The sequence below is a fragment of the Mustela putorius genome, unplaced genomic scaffold (assembly GCF_011764305.1).
Source record: "Mustela putorius furo isolate JIRA1106 unplaced genomic scaffold, ASM1176430v1.1 tig00003859_pilon_pilon_pilon, whole genome shotgun sequence".
Lineage (NCBI taxonomy): Eukaryota > Metazoa > Chordata > Mammalia > Carnivora > Mustelidae > Mustela > Mustela putorius.
Window position 1 is genome coordinate 6,524,880 of NW_025422011.1, and position 21,604 is coordinate 6,546,483.

At 35.5% G+C, this 21,604-nt stretch overlaps 1 pseudogene; it reads right to left on the reverse strand.

The window, feature by feature from the left end:
* Positions 1-14,401: 14,401 nt before the first annotated feature.
* Positions 14,402-14,649, reverse strand: LOC123387759 (annotated as a pseudogene).
* Between the last annotated feature and the right edge of the window lie 6,955 nt (positions 14,650-21,604).

Here is a 21,604-nt window from a genome sequence, read left to right on the forward strand (position 1 = left end):
GCAGCTACTTTGGTAAATACCAGCAGTATGGAGCATCTGGTTCTCTGAAGTTTAAGTCCCGTGTTCAAGTCATATAAATTTTTCAGTCTAGAGACTTGAAGACTCCGTCCCATGGCAAAGGCAGGGGAGATTTGATCTCAAGAATGCCTCCTACTACTTTGCATTTGCATACTCTCCCAGACAATAGCCTCTCATTAAACTTACAATAACTCTGTTCAAAACTAGTTGAACTGTCAGGAACTATATGTCACTGTCTTACCTGTTTTCTTGGTTGTCCCATTAGCATACATAGGTGCCTGTAGGGAGTTTAGACTCCTTATCAGAAGAGAAACAGGAATATGAAGACTTCTGAGTCATTAAGAAGTATTTACTCTCCCAGAAAAGCCCAGAAATCATCAAAGGTTAGAGCTAAAATGGATAGTGATAAAAGATTATCCTGCCTATCCTTTATGACCAAGGTCATAAAGAAAATGAGGGGTGAAATTTTTTTATTTGAGATAAAATAATACAGCAGAAAATGTGGTAGGGAGGAAGGAAGGGTTTGTGTGTGTGTGTGTGTTTTCCCCAAGATTGCAGTAGGGTTGTATGAGATATTAATGTCCCTCAACTGTACAAGATTCTTGAGTAGCTCTGGGAATTGGAAAGTCTGCAATTTACTACCTCTCTCCTCTGTTCTTATAAGCAATTTAACCAAGCTCCTGTTAGCTAGAGACACTTAAGGAACAGAAATCCTAGAGGAGATTTTTAAACCCATAGTAAAGATAATACAATCCTCCTGCATAAAAACAAAGAATTATTAATGCCGTGCTTCTGGTGAAGTCTCATTTCACAACCAATGTAACTTTTTGTATTAAATCAGCCCCACCAGTACTGGAATGAGCCAAGCTCAGGTGTTATTTATCACTAGCCATTTTGGGTGCACCAACCATAGAGCCAGCCTTCAGTTTGACCCTTCCAATTGCTCACCGCCCTGTGTGAGTGGAGGTTTTTATCCATAGACATGCTGATCTTTTTCAGGATTCAAATTTATTTTCCTGACATGGTTCATAGCTTCTGTCTCCAGGTACTTGTCCTCTGAAGGAAGAGCCTGCCTTTGCAGTACACTTTCCAGAGCAGATCATATCCCTTTGGCAAGTTGTAGCCCTAGCTTCTTTTCACCTCTTTAATCTCAGTTTATGAACCATTTACCTGAATAATTCATAGTCAATTGAGGCGCTAATTTTGCCATTTGCTGAATCACCCAGGATGTATGTCATGAGAAGATGCTATAATTCCAGAGTGATTGAGATTGACAGAGTTGGCTTTTTGTTTTTGTTTTTGCTTTGTTTTCTGTTGTTTATAGGTTGCTTTGACAGACCCGAAGAAAAGGCATTCCTCTTCCTTTCCCAGATGAAAAGCCTATATTAACGGGTGACATTATTTTATACTTCTTTCTTTTCTTTTCTTTTTTTCTTCTTTTTTTTTTCTTTTTAAAAATAAATCACCTTGGGACGCCTGGGTGGCTCAGTTGGTTAAGCAGCTGCCTTCGGCTCAGGTCATGATCCCAGCGTCCTGGGATCGAGTCCCACATCGGGCTCCTTGCTCAGCAGGGAGCACTTGTGTCTGGTCTGTAATCTCTAGCCCAGAGCTCATTGTTTTTCTTTTCTGCCCATTCCCAGGTCACTGGCTTACCATGAAAGACCCATCCAGGTTCCATCTGTAACCCCTGAACAACTATCCCTTGATCACCTCCTGGCCTAAATGTGCATGTGCCAAGCTTATAATGCACCTGGAGGAAATAGACCTCAGAAACATGCACTTGGGTACTCTGAAAGTGGGCTTGGAAGGAGGGTAAGGGTTTCCATGATCTCTGGCAGTCAGAACATTGGCCAGGTTGAAAGATAAACTGAGACCTATTGAAAGTGTTGAGTTAATTTGGGGAAATATCAGTTCAAAGAGGGCAGTATCCCATTTGGCAGATTGAAAGGAACTCTGAGATTCTGAACAAGATGAAAAACTTTTGTAGATGGAAGGGAGTAGGAAAATGGAAGGCATACCATGAAAAAGTGGGTTAGTAATTGTAGCTACTTTCCTTTCCTGGACAACAGGGGTTTATCGGGCAGATTACCCAGTTAGTGCTGATGAAGTGATTCCTGGCTGATCAGCTTAAGTTTCCATTTCTGTAAGAGCTAAGACTATAATTAAGTCTCATTTTGGGGATACAGGGCTTAGCACAAAGGACTCCATTTTGGGCTTATTACTTTATTTATTTATTTATTTACTTACTTACTTATTTACTCACTTTAGCATCCAGGATTAGAGGATGCTTTAGGATTATGGCAGGCATATTCTTTCTGAGTCTAGTGACTCCTTTCCTTGTAAGAGTGGATTAGGAGAAGGGCCAGAGTGGGGCCCTGTTAATTGAGGAATGGTTAACAACTAAGGTAATAGTAAGTCTAAATGAAGTAACAACAAGTTCTTATTTTTGTGCTGAAGTCATGGTAAATACTCCACCAAAGGAGTCTAATTTATATCGGTAGTAGAATAATAACAATTTTGTTGGCCTCAAAGATATGCTACCATATTTATAGCTACCATCTCAGGACCTGGTATTTAGAAAGATCTTAAAAGATGTTTTTGCCATTTATCTATCTTTCATGGGACATCAAAAGGGTAGCTGATGCCAGTGTCAGGGATATTGGTGGGTTTAGATTCTTCATGGTTCTCAAGGGGATCTCCTGCAGCTCTGGGACCATACTAAGCTCTGAATATATTTGAAAGCAGTTTCTCCTTTTGGTAATACAGATTTGGGAGGGACAGATAGTTTTCCACTGAGAACAAAGGAGAGGACATTACTATATTCATAACAAACATTAAGCTACCATGAAATTGCTCATCTTTTGATTTTAATTTCATGCCCCTACAGAGGTGCACTCATAGGAAAACTAGTTTATTCCACTTATCAAAATGAGATGAATGGGTTAGATTTAACAACAGCAGCTTGATGAATGAATGAACGTATTTTTGTGACATTAACATAGTTAAAATTCACTATCTTTCCCCATGACCTCCCACATCCGATGGCTTGTGGTATATTAAGAGGCATATTTTAATCCTTAGAACAGCCACAAAAATAAATAAAATAACTACATTCAAAAATGACACAACAAACTACCTATTTTACAAACATATACAAAAAGAAAAAGGAAAAGAGAATAATGAGGCATATAGACAATAAATAGCAAAATGGTAAACATATAGTGAAAGATGAATGATTTTCTTCTAAAATCAGGACAAAGCAGAGAGGTCTGCTCCTTGTCATTATTTTTCAATATTGTGTTGCCAGTGCAGTAAGAGAAAAAAAAAATCATTCCTATTTGAAGGAAGAAGTAAAATTGTCTGTAATCTCTGACATTGTGATCTATCTAGAAAATCCTAAGGAATACACACATGCACACATGTGTTCTCTCTTTTATGTCTCATAAACAAGCTCAGTAAGGTCACTGAATAAAAAAAATCAGTATGCGTCTATATATTAGTAACAAACACACAAATGAAATTAAGAAAGTTATTCTATTCACAATAGAATAAAAAATGAAATGTTTTACATAAAAAGAACAACAACAAAATGCACTGGTGTCTATGAAACATTCTTGAAAGAAATTAAAGATCTAAATAAATGGAGAAGCATTCCAGTTTCATGGATTTGAATATTAAATATTATTGGGGCTGTAATTCTCTTCAAATTGATGTATATATTCAATACATTTGCTACAAATGTCCGACAGATTTTTTTTTGCAGAAATTAACAAACTGATCTTAAAATTTGTATAGAAATGCAATAGCCAAAACAATTTTGATTAAGAACAAAATTGGATAACATACTTCTCAATATCAGAACTTAAAATAAATGTATAGTAATCAATATGGTAATCAAGACAACATGGTGTTTACCTACGGAGAGTCATATAAAGCAAAGGAAGAATTAAAAGTATAAAATAAACTTTTATACTAAAGGTTAATTGATTTTTGACAATGAAGTCATTTTAGTGGGAACAATACATACTTTTCAATAAATGGTGCTGAGATTTTGGGTATCCTTATACAAAAGGATGAATTTAGACAATTACTTCATACTATTGACAAAAATAAACACAAAATGGATTATATATATAAATGTAAGGATTATCACACTAAGACTTGTAGAATAAAATATAAGAGGAAATCTTGAGGACCTTGAATTAGGCAGAGTTCTTACATATAATACCCAAAACATGACCAATCCAATTTTGTAATATTAATTTTTGGACTTCATCAACATTAAAAACTTTGATGCTTCAAAAATAATCATTATTTTTTAAAAAAAATCCACAGCTTGGAGTAAAATATATACCATCTCTCTGATAAATAACTTGTATCCTGAATATATAAAATATTCTTACAACTCAATAATAAGACACACAACCCAGTTAAAAATGAGCAAAGAATTTACTAGAAACTTCATCAAACATGTAAGTGGCAAATAAGCACATGAATCAATGCTCAACATTAATAATTAAGGAATGCAGTGAAAATCATAATGAAATGACACTTCACATTCACTGGGATGTTTATAATAAAAAGATAGACAATAACAATTGCTGGTGAGGATTTGGACAAAGTGGAACCAATATACATTGCAGGTGGGAATGTAAAATGATGCAATCACTTTGGAAATCAGTTTGACATTTTTTCTAAAAGTTAAAAATAAATTTACTCTATGGCCAATAATTCCAATCCTTGGGAATCTACCCAAGAGAAATTAGTGCATGCAAATTCCTGCATGTGAATGCTTACAGCAATGTTATCCAAAATAGCCCCCAAATTATTAAAAATAAAACCAAATATTCATTAAATGGTGGATAGATAAACCTATGCAAAGGAATACTATTCAACAATTAAAAAGTGGAAATATATGCTATCAGATGAGTTAATCTCAAAAAAAATCATGCTAAATGAAAGAAGCCAGACCAAAAGACTACATATTCTATAATTCCAAATATGTGAAATGTTCGGGGGAAAAACATCTATACTCCCTGAAAGTAGATCAGTAGTTGCCTGGAGCTGGTGTGGGAGTGGAGATTGACTGCAAATGGACCCAAGAAAATGATGGAACTGTTCTAAACATGGCTTGTAGTCTATATATTTACTAGTAATCATTGAGTGCACACTTGAAAGAGAAAGACAACTGTAACATTAGAGAAGAACTTAAAGTTATCTCATCCAATCTCTTGTTTGTATTTATTTATTTGTTTAACAGAGAGAGAGAGAGAGAGATCACAAGTAGGCAGAGAGAGGGAGAAGCAGGCTCCCTGCTGAGCAGAGAGCCCAATGCGGGGCTCGATCCCAGGACCCTGGGATCATGACATGAGCCGAAGACAGAGGCTTAACCCACTGAACCACCCAGGCACCCCCAATCTCTTGTTTTTAAATCATATTTCAGATTGATTAAATCAGTGATTATTGTAAGCTTTCTATATAATGTGAATTATGAATTTAAGTTAAGTTCTCAATGTATACTTAAATCTCAACCACAGAAAGGTTAAATACTGTGCCTAATGTAATACAGTCAGTAAATGGTGAAGATAATATATCAACCTAGATTTTTGTAGCTCAAAAGTCTGTGTGTACACATTTTCAATTATGTTTCCCAGTATATGGTATACACTTTATAGTAGTGCCATACATCTGAAATACTACTCAATTTTAATGATTACAGTTTATTTTTCTTTGACCTGGTTGTGTTTTCTAAGACTTTTGGATAGCTAGGGAGAAAGATTTATTTCCTTAAATCAAACTATGTATATGACATTTGTTAAAAAATCCAGTTCAGGGGCGCCTGGGTGGCTCAGTGGGTTAAGTCGCTGCCTTCGGCTCAGGTCATGATCTCAGAGTCCTGGGATCGAGCCCCACATCGGGCTCTCTGCTCAGCAGGGAGCCTGCTTCCTCCTCTCTCTCTCTCTGCCTGCCTCTCTGCCTGCTTGTGATCTCTGTCTGTCAAATAAATAAATAAAATCTTTAAAAAAAAAAATCCAGTTCATAGAATGCCAATGGACAGATGCCAAGAGGGAGTAAGATAAAAAAAAAAAATGAACAGCAGATTCAGATTTGGAGTCAGAAATGATAAGATTATACACTCAGATGCCCCAGTTTCTAGCATTGTGGATTTAGAGACTTGTTAATTAAATTCTCCAAATTTATTTTTTAATTAGATAAATAACACCTCTTTTCATGTGTCTGTGGCCATCTGTATGTCTTCTTTGGAGAAATAGCTGTTCATGTCTTCCACCCATTTTTTTTTTTTAAGATTTTATTTATTTGAAAGAGATCACAAGTAGGCAGAGAGGTAGGTAGAAAGAGAGAGGAAGGGGGACGCTTGGGTGGCTCAGTTGGACGACTGCCTTCGGCTCAGGTCATGATCCCGGAGTCCTGGGATGGAGTCCCACATTGGGCTCCCAGCTCCATGCAGATTCTGCTTCTCCCTCTGACCTTCTCCTTGCTCATGCTCTCTCTCACTGTCTCTCTCTCAAATAAATAAATAAAATCTTTAAAAAAAAAAAAAAAAGAGAGGTAGGGAAGCAGTCTCCCCGCTGAGTGGAGAGCCCGATGCAGGGCTCGATCCCAGGACCCTAAGATCATGACCTAGCCGAAGGCAGAGGCTTTAATCCACTGAGCCACCCAGGGACCCCTTCCACCCATTTTTTAAATTGGATTATTTGATTCTGGTGTTGAGTTACAGAAGTTCTTTATATATTTTGGATACTAACCTGTTTTTGGCTATGTCAGTTGCTTATTTCTTCTCCTGTTCAGTAGGTTGTCTTTCAGTTTTGTTGGTTTACTTTGTTGTGCCAAAGCTTTTTGTTTTGGTATAATCCCAATAGTTTATTTTCCTTTTTTTTTTCCCTCTAACCTCAGGAGACATATCAAAAAAGATGTTGCTACAACAAAGATTACTGCCTTTACTCTCTTCTAGGATTTTCATGGTTTAAGCTTTCACATTAAGTGCTTAATCTATTTTGAGTTTATTTTTGTGTAAGAAAGTGGTCCAGTTTCTTTTTTTTTTTTTTAAAGATTTTATTTATTTATTTGACAGAGAGAGATCACAAGTAGGCAGAGAGGCAGGCAGAGAGAGAGGAGGAAGCAGGCTCCCTGCTGAGCAGAGAGCCCGATGTGGGACTCGATCCCAGGACTCTGAGATCATGACCTGAGCTGAAGGCAGCGGCTTAACCCACTGAGCCACCCAGGCGCCCCAAGTTTCTTTCTTTCTTTTTTTTTTTGCATGCAGCTGTCCAGTTTTCCCAATACCATTTATTGAAAAGACTGTCTTTTTCCCATTGTATAATCCTTCCTCCTCTGTAAAAGAATATGAAAACATATTCAAAGGAAATAATTCAAAGGAATACATGCACTCCTAAGTTTATTGCAGCATTATTTACAAAAGTTGAACTATGGAAACAGTCCAAGTGTCTGTAGATAGATGAATGGATGAATGGATAAAGTTATGATGTGTACACACACACACACACACATACACACAGACACCATGAAATATTACTGAGTCATAAAAAAGAATGAAATCTTGTCATTTGCAACAACATGGATAGATCAAAAGAATATAACGTCAAGGGAAATATCAGAGAAAGACAAATACAATATTATTTTACTCCTATGTGGAATTTAAGAAACAGAACAAATGAACACAGTAAAAAAAAGAGATAAACCAAAAAATAGACTCTTAACTATAGAGAACAAGCAGATGGTTGCCAGAGGGGAGGTGTGTGGTAGATGGATGAATGAGATTAAAGTACATTTACTGTGATGAGAACTGAGTAATATATGGAAGTGTTGAATCACTATATTATACACCTGAAACTAATAGAAACACTGTATGTTAACCACACTGGAATTAAAAAACAAACAAAAACAAAACAAAAAACCCAAAACCCAACTGAAAAAAACCAAAAAACTTAAATTGAAACAAGAAAAAGATAAAAATAACATTTCACTTGGAATTTATAAGAATCAGTCATATGAGAGTGATAAGAACAGTGTCTATGAGCACCTCCTAATACTGAGTCTGTTTTCTTTCTTATTGAGCTTGTGAAAAAATTGTAGTCCTCACATAACTTCAAATAAGAACTTGCTTTAGTTGTGAACTTGTAAGACTGGTTTCTCTTTAAATATAAGCAAACTTCTTTTTGCCTACTCTGATATTTTATGTTCAATTATTATCATGGATTCAATAAGCTTACTTGTATTCCAGATAGTTCTCCATTGTATAAAAAATTATTACTAATTGGATAACCCATAGTCTAACAAAGAAAATGTATTAATTTTCTTCTCCTCCCTTGACAATTCAAGAATCTGATACATTTTCAAGAAACTTTAAGGAAAATGTCAGTTAACATGAATTCTAATTTTTACCAGTCATTATTGGCTCTACTCACCCATACATAAAGATAAAAATCCTAGTGCATACTCACAGTGGATTGAAAAGCTTTTCAGATTGTTTAAACCTACCACTTTAACTCCATCTTTTAAAGTACATTGCTAAGTTCCTCCTTTCTCTTATTGCATTTTCTTTCCACTTTCTTATAAACGTGAGTCTCTTTATCAGGGTGTTTGCCTAGTGCTTCCTTTTCATATTTTTGAACAATGTCTGTTGAAGAGTAAGTATTTTGTTTGTTTTTTTTTTGCTTTTAAGTAAGCTCTACATCCAATGCAGGACTTGAACTCATGACCCCAAGATCCAGAGCTGCATGCTTTACCAACTGAGCCAGCCAGGCACTTTCTAATATCAAATTCTTTTCTTATTAGTACCTTTTTATCAGAGAGTACCTGAATATTTTCACAAAGAATCTGTTACTTTTCTCTTCCCTATATTTCAGGTCAGTTTGTTCTTTATTCCTCTAACTTTTCATTCCACAGTTTCTTTCCCTACAATTGATTGGGTGTTCTAATTCCTGACCTGTCTTGTTCTGACTCTCTTGTTCTAACAGCTGTTTTTTTTCTCATTCATTTGCTCTTGTCCTCTTCCCTCGTCTTCCTGTTTGCTTCATAGAGCCCTCCTATTTCACACTCTTATACCCTCAAGTATGTTATACTTGGCACAAAGTAGACCATTTTCATCTTGAGACTGCCATACTACATTGATTCTCCAGGGGACAGTCTAAACTTCAGTCTGACATTCAGTAAGCTATTGTTGTACTCTGAAATGAACTACTCTTCTTTACCACTATTATCTCCTTACTCCAGGCAAATGTATATATGTGTGTGTGTGTGTGTGTGTATACACACACACACACACACATATATATATACACAAATATATATATACATATAAATATATATAAACATGTATATATATATACATGTAAATATACATACACCTGTGTGTGTGTGTACTAGAGTCCTCTCATCTCCTGACTATTCCCATGTATCCTTGTTGTGTTAGCTTCTATTGATGTAACAAAAAATTACTACAAACTCAGCAACTTCAGATAATACATTTATTATCTCATGTTTTCCATGTCAGGGGTCTGGGCACAGCTATCTGGATCCTCTGTTAAGATCTCACAGGGTGAATCAAGGTGTTGGCTGAGCTGAGATCCTCATCTGAGGGTCTGGATCCTCTTCTAGTCATACTGGTTATTGAAAGATGAAATTCCCCTGCAGGTATATGGCTATTTTCTTGCTGGCTGCAAGGGGACTGCAGGGGACTGCTCTGAGCTTCTAGATGTTGTCCCTCAGAAGTTCACAACATAACTATTTGTGTTGTTCCTTAAAGACAGCAGGAGTACATCTTTCTAACTTCTGCCCTCAGCAAAATAAAATTATGCATGTAAAGGGCTTACTTGATTGGGTCAGGCCCACTCAGATAATCTCCAGTAGTTTAAAGTCATTTTTGAGGGACTTCAATTACATCTGCAAAATCTTTTCATAGCAAGTACCTTGACTAGTATTAGCTTCAACAGAGAATGGATAGCTAAGGGGTTATCTTCAGAACCCTGCTTTCCATACCTCTCATCACCTGTTCAACTTCTGTACAACCCTCAAGGTTAATCTCAAACCCTATCTACCCTTTGTTTCTCTCTCCAAATTCCTTATTTCTATTATAAACTTCTAGGCCACACACAGGTTTTATTTACTTATGTTTATGTTCGTCATATAGAATTTTGTTCTGAAAATGTGTTTTGTTTGAAAATGTGTGACTCATCCAATTACCCAAACACAACTGCAAATACACACACATAGACATATATACTCTCCCAATTTTGATTTTAATATGCTTGAAGGTACAAGATAATCTTTAAAATCTCTTTTGCATAAAACATATTCCTTGACTACGATACACCAAACACTCAAACAAGAAAAACTCAGTGTTTAAACTAGTCGTAGACTTTACAGGGTTCTATGCTAACCTTTTCTGGAGTTGGTAGAGAATTTCTGTACTACTGTTTAGGTTGAAAGCTCATTGTAATTTTCTCTAATTCACAAACAGCAGAACTTGGAGCCAGCACTGTAGGATACTAATGAAGCCCAATTGTGAATTAAATTGGATTGAAGACAAGCAGGCAACACTTTCCAATGGTCTTTCTCCAAATATTGCCATAGGATTTTAGTCTGAATCACGAAGCACTTTAGTTGATAAGCACACATTCAGAAGATACCCATTTAGGAAATTATCTTCTGAAGAGATTGAGAGATCTTGTGTTTATTTTTTACTAATTCTTGAACCAAGACTTGTGGCTTATGCACTTACAAATTATTTCTTCACTTTATAAGGGGGTAAGGGAGATTAGGATGAGGAACTTTATCTATCTATCTATTTATTTATTTTTTGATTTTTAATTTTTTATTTTTTATAAACATATATTTTTATCCCCAGGGGTACAGGTCTGTGAATCACCAGGTTTACACACTTCACAGCACTCAGCAAAGCACATACCCTCCCCAATGTCCATAATTCCACCCCCTTCTCCCAACCTCCCTCCCCCCAGCAGCCCTCAGTTTGTTTTGTGAGATTAAGAGTCACTTATGGTTTGTCTCCCTCCCAATTCCATCTTGTTTCATTGATTATTCTTCTACCCACTTAAGCTCTCATGTTGCATCACCACTTCCTCAGGATGAGGAACTTTTTAATAGAGAATTTTTTTGTAATTGGCTGTGTCAAAATCCGCAAGCTTTATGTTATGCCCGTATTAATAGAATATTGAAGCAGAAATGAATTTACTCTCAGTGTGAAAGCAAACATACTTTCTAACATTCTTCTTAGATTGCATGATAGCAAAAACTATTATACATGTGTATTGTTAAATATATGCATAAATAAATTTTATACACGTATATTATTAAACATATGCACATATAAATTTCAAAATTTTCACATGTATATTTTGTACATGTGTATTGTTAAACATATGCACATATAATTTTTCAAATGTTCAATGTTAAAATTTTTCTTTTTTGAGAAGAATAAATTAGTACATCTCTGGTTATGATGGAATAATTCCTGGCATTGCTGTGATTAAACTAGGTACATTAATGTAAGCAGTGATGAGTTGAAAGCACAGTAGAATTCTTGGTGGGTGTGAACTGATGAGTAATCTTAATTAGAGGTAAAATGTGCCCATTATTTTTGTGCTATAAATGAATTTTCATATTATGAATTACAGAGACAAAGACAATGTGATGCACAGTGACACATTAGTCAAAGACCAAGTGCAAGTGAAGTAGGTACAGTTACTTCTTTTGGAAAAGAAGAAGAAAAAGACAAAATTTATTCTGCATCTGATTACCTCAATTTACCTAAATTGAATGGTTCCCACGTTTGTTAATTGGTGATGTCTTATTCTATAGTTCATGACCTGGATTTACAGTATACTTTGGCTACAGCTAAAATTCAGATATAAATTGGTGTTTAATTTGATATCCAATTTAAGCTAAAATATTGGTAAACTGCCTATTCTATCCTCATCACAGAACAAAGGAAAATCAGGAAAAATGTACATCAATTAGTTTCCCCTGCAATGAATATTGCATATTAACCAATTATTAGAAAATAATCTCACCTTTTTTTAAACTTTTTTTAAAAATTTAATTTCTTTTCAGTGTAACAGAATTCATTGTTTATGCGCCACACCCAGTGCTCCATGCAATATGTACCCTCCATAATACCCACCACCAGGCTACCCCAACCTCCCACCCTCCACCCCTTCAAAACCCTCAGATTGTTTTTCAGAGTCCATATATGGTCTCTCATGGTTCATCTCTCCCTCCAATTTCTCCTCTCCATCTCCCCATGTCCTCCATGTTATTTCTTATGCTCCACAAATAAGTGAAACCATTTGATAATTGACTCTCTCTGCTTGACTGATTTCACTCAGCATAATCTCTTCCAGTCCTGTCCATGTTGATACAAAAGTTGGGTATTCATCCTCTCACCATTTTTTAAAAGATTTTATTTATTTATTTGACAGAGAGAGATCACAAGTACGTAGAGAGAGAGAGAGGAGGAGGAGGAAGTAGGCTCCCTACTGAGCAGAGAGCCCGATTCAGGACTCTCTGAACCCACTGAGCCACCCAGGTGCCCCAATCTCACCATTTCTTGAGGTAAAGAACTTAGTAGTTTGAACTAATAGAGGTGGAGTTAGGAAGATCAGTAATAATAATTTGTTATATTATAAATGATAACATCATTAACTGTATTTTTATTTTATTTTGTTTGGCATAAAGTACCATCTGACAACTGACTGAGTAAATCATCTAACGACACTAGTCAAAGGAAAATAACCTTATGGGGTAGCCTATCCTTTGAACTGAGCATCCTGTAGAAAGACTATACTCACCATATTCTTCATATTGATATAAGTTTGGAATACATGATAAAGGTAAAAGTTTTGTTTCAAAGGTATTACTTTAATTAACTTATGTAATATTTCCACAGCTCCAACAAAGCTTGACAAAGAGGAAAATAAAGTTCAGTTAAGAACCTGAGACTTCAGGGCGCCTGGGTGGCTCAGTGGGTTAAGCCGCTGCCTTCGGCTCAGGTCATGATGTCAGAGTCCTGGAATCGAGTCCCACATCGGGCTCTCTGCTCAGCAGGGTGCCTGCTTCCTCCTCTCTCTCTGCCTGCCTCTCTGCCTACTTGTGATCTCTCTCTGTCAATTAAATAAATAAAATCTTTAAAAGAAAAAAAAAAGAACCTGTGACTTCAAATATCAAATACCAAGTAGGAAATAAAACACTATTTCCAAAGAGCTTGTGCTTTTCAACATATCTTAAAGAGACGTTCTTAAATACCCTGGTGAAAAACTACAGAGATGCTTGGTTTTCTTTTTTGTGCTCTTAGTAAACCAAGAGAAAATAGAATAGTACTTTTTAATCCAAGGATTCTGTTTTCTTTGCTTTTTTCCCTAGCCAAACTGTATCCAAATTTATTAAAGATACTTTTCATAAACAGCCATGGTAGTTCAGGCAGGATACCAGGAAACAATCATTAACCATATAAAACTTCCAAAGTCCATGCTTCAGTGGACTACTAAAATCAGATGGCCACTATAAATCCTAGTGAAGTCTTCATGTTGTATTATGAATACGGAAATTTTGGAGTGAAGATTGACATTTCATGCTTAGAATATTGTTCAACAACTTTTCTTAAGTTGACTCTGACTTTCAGGAAATGAAATGAAAATGGCAGCATTAGCAATCTGAAGACCCACGAGCTAAAAAGGGAGTCTTAGAAGGCATCAAGCTCAAAGGTAGTTTGCTTGATATACTGGGAACCATTTTGGGGGGTCAGGTTCCAACAAGTATCTGGGTTAAAGGGAGTCAAGTCTATGCTGAAGACAGAGAGGGAAAAGAAGACAATAAAAAAAAAAAAAAGAATTTTCCCTTTTCCACACCACAAGGAATTTGTTCCAAGGTGGCTAATGCCTGTCAACATCAAGAGGAATTTTCTCAAAACTAGAAGGGGTAACTGTTTTCCCCCATATCAGTTCAGTTGTGAGATATTCTATTAGTGACATATGCCCTTCCCCTCCAAATAACAATAAATTGTTTGGTATACCAACAACATAGCTTTAAAAAAAAAAGTAAAGCTGGGGTACCTGGGTGGCTCAGTTGGTCAAGTCTTTGCCTTCAGGTCATGATCTCGGGGTCCTGGGATTGAGCCCCGCATCGGGCTCTCTGCTCGGTGGGGAGCCTGCTTTCTCCTCTCTCTCTCTGCCTGCCTCTCTGCCTACTTGTGATCTCTGTCAAATAAATAAATAAAATCTTAAAAAAAAAGTAAAGCAAAATTCTGCATTTTCAAAAACTTGATAAAAAATAGTATTTCAAACTGTACAGTCACAAGAAGTACACAGTTATCAAAAATGCACGCACTTCATGTGGCTTCTTCAGCACCTTCAGTTTTCTGTGTCTAGTGTGTTTTGGCATCTCCACTTTTTGTAGGGTCATTCCCATCCTTGTCAGCACCATGTTTCCTCTTTTTCCCTTTAGGTATCTTCTCTCTCTTCTTTGCAGAGGTTTTTTAGTCTTGTGCTCTGGCTTTGAAGGAAATCTTACCTGTGATTCATCCTTCACCTTGGCTTTATCTCCTTTAGCATCCCCTTTAGCCTTTCTCTTTGGCATAGTGGCATCGGAGAGACATAGGCTCTGGATGTAGGGATGCAGTGGAGGTGGGCTCTAGTGGGCCCGGGGGTCTTTTCTGGTTCTGCTTTATACTGTTCCTCAGGATGCTTGTCTCCTTTTGATACCTAGGTTAAATTTAAGATGCTTGAAACACCCTTTGAGATTGGTGCCTGGAAGCACTGGTAATCACATACTAGGGGAGACAACTCATATAAATTTACATTGTCAGGGCACTTGGGTGACCCAGTAAGTTAAGCATCTACCTCTGGGTTTCAGCTCAGGTCCTGATCTCATGGATCAAGGATTGGTGGCCTCCATGCTTCAGTAGGGAGTCTGCTTGGAAGATTCCCCCCCCCCACCATTCTCTCTCTTTCTCTCAAATAAATAAGTAAATCTTTAAGAAAGAAAGAATTTACAGTGTACACACTTTAATCAGTCTGTACCTACCATGGCAGGCCATCTTCTAATAACTAACTATAATTGGGTCTCCTACTAGGAAAAATAGACTTTTCTTAGACTGTGAAGATATTTCTGAAGATTTTTTTGAAAATACACATGAGAGAAAAAAAGTCTGGTTATATAATTATGAATGAAAATTAGAGAAATTATTTTCAGTGTGATCTTTAGAGTCAGTGGCTCTCCCGAGATAATAGTGAGTTTGTCCTTTTTTTTTTTGGACCAAATTCAGTAGCTTTATATCACTACAGTACACTTCAAGGTTGTCCAGAATGGGAGATTTTACATAATATGTTACATGTCTCAGTTTTTTCCAAGGGGCTATAAAAACTCAGGTGCCATAGTCTGATAGACATTCCAGAGGTAGAGATGGACATTTTGCTTCTAATCATATGCTAATTTATTTTCATGTGGGTTATTACTTTGAGAATTTCTCAATGCATTCTTGAAGCATTTTCCTTAGGAAGTAAATCTATCTAATTTTTACTGTATTTAGCATTCAAAAATGTTTGTCCTTTCTAGTTTTGTTTAAACAGAGACATGAGTAAATTACAGATAAGGAACTATTTCTAGACTAAGAACTTTTCTTATATAATATCATTGCTCAGTCAATTCTTTTCTCACTATATTAGACATATTAACAGAATAAAAAATCAGAATATAAATAGAAAATAGGTGATGTTCATAATAACAATCATCTGAAAACATAAAATGGAGCAGAGTATGGAATTTGAAATAACCAAGATATTTAAATTTCTTGCATGAGCTTATGAAAATTTATGAAATTTTTGGCCTCAATTTCTTTCTTAAAATAGAATTAATAAAATTTATGTTACCTTGTTGTAGAGAATAGGTGAAAAAATAAGGGAACATTTACATTTTTGAACATATGTATATTTTTATTTATTTTATACAGTAGATAGCACTTTAGTAGGTATTCAAGAAATGGTATATTAATTTTGTTGGTATTAGAACACATTATAGTTTACAAATATTGTTTTTGTATGGAGTAATATTTTCTTGCTACTTTCCCTTTTTTTACATATAAGAACCTGAAAGTCTGAGAGGCTAGATGATTTTCTCCAGCTTTTACATGTAGAAACTTTCTAAGTGATGGCTTCATATATTCCACAAATATTCTGATGTTTCACATTATCTAATTTAATCATTGAAACAACAAAAAACCCTGAAGCACAGAGAGTTTAAATCATTTTCCAGGGATCACATAGCTAAAGTGTGAGAAATTAGGAGACAAGACCCCTATAGCTGCCAGATAGATCTCAATCTCCTAATACTAGAGTGGTCTGAACCTCAATGAGGCCAAGGAGATCATGCTACATTTCCAATCTAATCTCCATTCTCCCCTTCACTGTTTTTTTTTTTTGTTTTTGTTTTTGTTTTTGTTTTTTTATCTTCTAGCTATACAAACCAGATCACGACCTGAGCTGAAGGCAGAGGCTTTAACCCACTGAGCCACCCAGGCGCCCCTCCAACCACATTTTTAGAACTATGTGTCTGATCTAAGCATTTTACATGTTTATGCATTTAAGTATCACAAAAATTTAATGGGTTGTTACTATCATCATCCTACTTTCACAGACACTCAGTGAGGTAAACTTCCTAAGTTCACCCAGCTCAGCCTTTATATGCTTCCTTTTTTCACGTTACATCTTTTTCTACTCATTCACATTCACATTTCCATGTATTCTATATTTCTAGTTTCTCACTTGTAGATAGCAGTTAGCTTTTGCTTATGAATCCATTCTGGACATCTCTGTCTCTTAGTTGGGGTTTTCATAACAAATGTGACCTTACTAGAGTGATGGCTGTTTATGGAACAAACTGCCAAGTGAACACAGAAACTAGAGAGGAGGGAAGTCGTCCCAGGGGAAACAGTATTTGGTTTCACCCTTGAAGAGCAAATGAAGAAGGTTGGCCATGCATGATGACAATAGCATCACTGACAGAGGAAAGAGCATGTGCAAAGTCACAAAATCCCCAAGGCAGTGTAGTATAAGATGTTTGGCCCATGTATCTTTTTTATATGCTTCTCCATTGGAGCACTTGATGCCTTCTACTGGAGAATTGAGTTTTGCTGTCACATTTATACCAGATGAACCCCTTGTACTTTACATCTCCTGGCAGAACCCTGACTAACTGGGCCAGGTTTGGATGTGTTAGATTCCCCAGATCTGCCTTTTGAGGATTAGAACTAGGAAACATGGACACTCATATTGCAAACTGGTGACACAACAAAAAACATATCTGGTGAGGGGGAAAAAGAACTAAAGGTTTATGTAGTAGTTTTGTCTTTATTTACAGAGAATAGTATATTCCTTTCAACATCATTTCCATTTAGTAGCATGGCACTATTTATTCTGGCCATATAGATCTCCTAGACTTACTGCTCTGATGTTTTCAAGATTCCCATGGTGCCTTTTTTGGGTAGCCTAGGAGAAAGAGTAGCAAAAATGACAGCTTATACAATCATGGCAAAGATTGTGTGAGTGAATAAAAAAGAGAAATCAACTCAGTTCTTTCCATTTTATTTGCACTATTTCAGTGTCATGTCATGAATATTTAATGATGCCTCACCGATGTAGAGAAATAGCAGGGTGATATGAACTAAAATGAGAATGGATACTAACATGATGAGAGATGGTTATGTTTTTATGTGTTCTATAAAGTCCCATATACAGTTACGGAATTCTATAAATAATGCCAATACTAGCTTAATACATTCAGTACCTGATGTTCCATTTGAGACTCAGATTGACCATGTTTTCATATTAAAGAAACATAATACTAATCCAAAACAATTTGAAGGAATGGAAAACACTACAAATCAAAGTTGTGAAGAAATGATAGACCATTTTCTTTATGTTAAAAAAAAAAAGTAAAAAGTGTTGATTATGGCAGAGACTTGAATGGACCATAATGAATCCCAGTGGCTGAAAGCAGATTCAAAATAAATGGAGATAATTAACAGATTGGAGATCTGCAAACAACAGGTAATTGGATTATCAATGGATAATTTGTTTCCATGGACATTTTTACTATCTGCACATCTGCAATATTTCATTCTTGTCATTTTGTTCTCTGAAAGAATGTCCTGAAAACTCAGTTAATCCCCTGTATGATCTCTGTAATTAAGTTATTTTGAAGAGATGGGTACTGCATTTTTATCCTCAAACAACATCCAAATCCCTTATTTTAATTACAAATGACACTTTATTTCCGCTGCTTTCTACTGACCCTTTGAAAAGAGTGAAGTTTTTTCATTCTCTAGGGAGCACAAACCCAAGTTTAATAACTTTAATCTTTTAAAATATTGATTGTTAATCTGAGTCTTTTTGCTAGTCATAACAACTCAACATTTCAAGTTTCAAATATCTTTCACCAAATTTCTAACTTGGTTGTAAATTTGAAAGTTTGAATTGTGCAGTGAGCCTCCACATTACCTGTTTTGCTGATTATAGTCATGTCAAGGCAATGGCAGTCAATTTTCTCTTTCTTTAGAGAATATGGAAAACCACTTGCCTGTGTTTGTGGGAAGAGAAGGGGGTGGCTTTCAACATTCTCATAAAGATTTTGTTCAATCTAGCTAAAGCATGTAGCAAAGTTTCAAACACACAAAAAAGCAGTTAATAAGACCAAGACTATTAACCCTTCAGGTCCAAAGTCACAGAAATGGTAAACCAATAATTTTGTGAGGGGGCCATTATGTGTGACAGAAACACCATTAATAATTCTTGGCCTTGGTTTCCACATCCATTTATTCTGTAAAGAGCACACTCAGAAGCCAGACATGTTGGCTTCCTATCCCATTCTCACCTCGTATTAGCTATATACTGTTGTATAAATTATTAAACACCTTGATTTCAGTGTTTTCATCTATGAGTAGAACATAATATTAATCCCCAAATGCCAAATCTGCAGAAATGATTGGAAGAGTAATGAAAGTCTTAGAGCAGTGTCTCTTAGCACATAGTTATCACTATGTTAACATTTATTATTGTTATTATAGTCAATAGAATAACCATGGTTGTATGAACTCATAGGTAAATGAAGCTGTGAAAGTGATCTTGAATTTAATCAGATGTTACTATAATATTAAGTGTTGTGGTGCTACAAGAATGAATCCTTTTGTCAAGTTCTATGGTCCTCTCATGACATTTACATAAGTTTTCAGAAAGTTTGATAGAATGTTGAAATATTTAGAAGGGTTATTTATTTATTAAATTTATAAAGACCACTGGAACCATTTGAAATATATAATATAAAAATTAGTTGAGTGCCCTTAAAAATAATTGTCCAAATTTTGTTTTTACAAAAACATGAGCTAGTATACTGAAGTAATAGATTTCCAAAAAATATATAAACTTTTAATATTTAAACAAAAGAAACTCTGGATAATCTTTCCTTGGGGGAAAAATCTTCAAAGGAAAGTGTGTGTGTATATATGTATATTCATTAGTATCATATTTAACAATCATTATCATCTTCAAATTGGCTGGATAATTTACCATCAACCTTTACTCCTACTAGATTATGAAATTTTTCTGAAATTTTGAAAAAAATTGAAAATTGTTTGGGGTTCCAGATATTGTACTTGGGAATCATAAACTGGATAATAATAAGGTTTAATTTGTTGAGATTTTGAGAGAAAGGATAACATACATATTTACACTATCCTCTGTAGTCTAAGAGACAAGTATTATATTTCAAGGTAAAAAAGACCATTGGTAACTGGAGCCTTCTTATTTGAGCAGGATCACATGAAAATGGGAAGTCAATGAATATAAAGTTCTATGGTACTAGTGGGAAAAGCAATGGCTACAAGAGAATGAGAATATTTAAACCCTCAAAACTTCCTGCCACTTCTCTGTGTTTTTCAAAACAAAGGCTTTTCTTTAAAAACTTTTATGTTTGAACATTTTATATGATTCTGTCATTATTTTCTCTTTGTTCTTCTCCAGATTTGAATAAGCACTTTTGTAATTGGGATTATAATAGTGTCTGGTCTCAGTTATCACCTTAGTGGAACCAAGGATAGGATTTCTGTAGACATTTAGATAAGTGTTTTAGGTCAGTGATCCTTGGGGGAGGAGGTAAAGAGAGAAGGGAAGAGGCAAGAGCTAAAATTTGCTGATAATATAGCAGGTACCTACTGTCATTAATTTGTGATCCCTTAATAAAAATCATCTTGGCATAGTTATCCATGTTTAAAGATTACAAATGACCCAACCAAAAATCTGATATTGTGACTAAGGTCACATAGTGATTAGTAGGATGGGTGTCAAATTCAAGTCTGATGCCAAAGTCTTTAATTTTTCTAAAAATAGTAAAGGAAATAAAAACAAGTGATAAAGTCAGATTTGTTTCCCCCCTTCTCTGCTCCTCTATTTTAATTTTTTAAATGTATATCTTAATTTGACCTTTATAATTAAATTTATCATGAGAAGTCTATTTGCTTATCCCTGAGAGACATATTATTATGATCTATGTCTGCTAGGTTGAATATCTCACTAATTTACGGAAGTCATTTTTCATTCTTAATTTATTTTTTATCTGTTATTTTCCATTATGTTTTTGCCACGTGGTATTAAATGGTACAAGAATCTTTCTTAATGATTCTCTAAAATATATGGAATCAATGCCCACGGCCAAATTTATTTGCTTTCACTGGAATAGTAATGTTAATGTCAAGTGTCTGTGTTTTTACCTTTAGGATCTGTTTTAATGACTGTATGTTTAAGTAATCCATGACTTTTGAATGTGTACCAAAGTGAATTACTTTGCCTCACACCATTGCAACAATCCATTCAGCCAGAAGAGGCCAACAGAACACAAATTAATGACACTTGCATTGATTCGGTGTGAGTGTAAGTTACTGTAATGGGAATGTCTACACTGTCTTGAATATTTTTTCAACTGGCTTTGAACAAGTAGTGTAACTGTGTTTCTTCAGTGTATCACCAATTGGTTTGGGGAGGAGATGAAATTATAGCTATCTGTTCCCATTGTTTACTTGCTGCCAGACATTATGTTAAATATATTACAAGCATTTTCTCAATAGGATATGGGCTTTAATTAGTTGAGAGTTCTTATTTATTTGTGTGTGTATTTTTTTAACAAAAGTTTTATCCTAAACTTTGTATCAGAATGCAAAATAGAAGTTTCAAATGATAGCTTTCTTTTTGGGAAAAAAAAAAAAGCCATTTTATTACCACTGTTATTTCTGTAGTATTCCTGAGAATATGAGAAGATAGAATTAGAAAAAGAGTGAAGAATCTGCCTTGGGTAGCACTTGGGACTTTCAGGTAGTTTGGGGGTTGCAAAATTGTCAATGGAGTTGACATTTCTTAGTGCCTCTTTGGAAAGACTATTTCCTGCGGTTGTGGCAACAGTTCTGTGGGTCTGTTCAGGCCTTGCAGCAAGGGAGGAACGGTTAAAAATCTTGATAGAGGGTGACTTCAGATTAATCGCTAAGTTAACC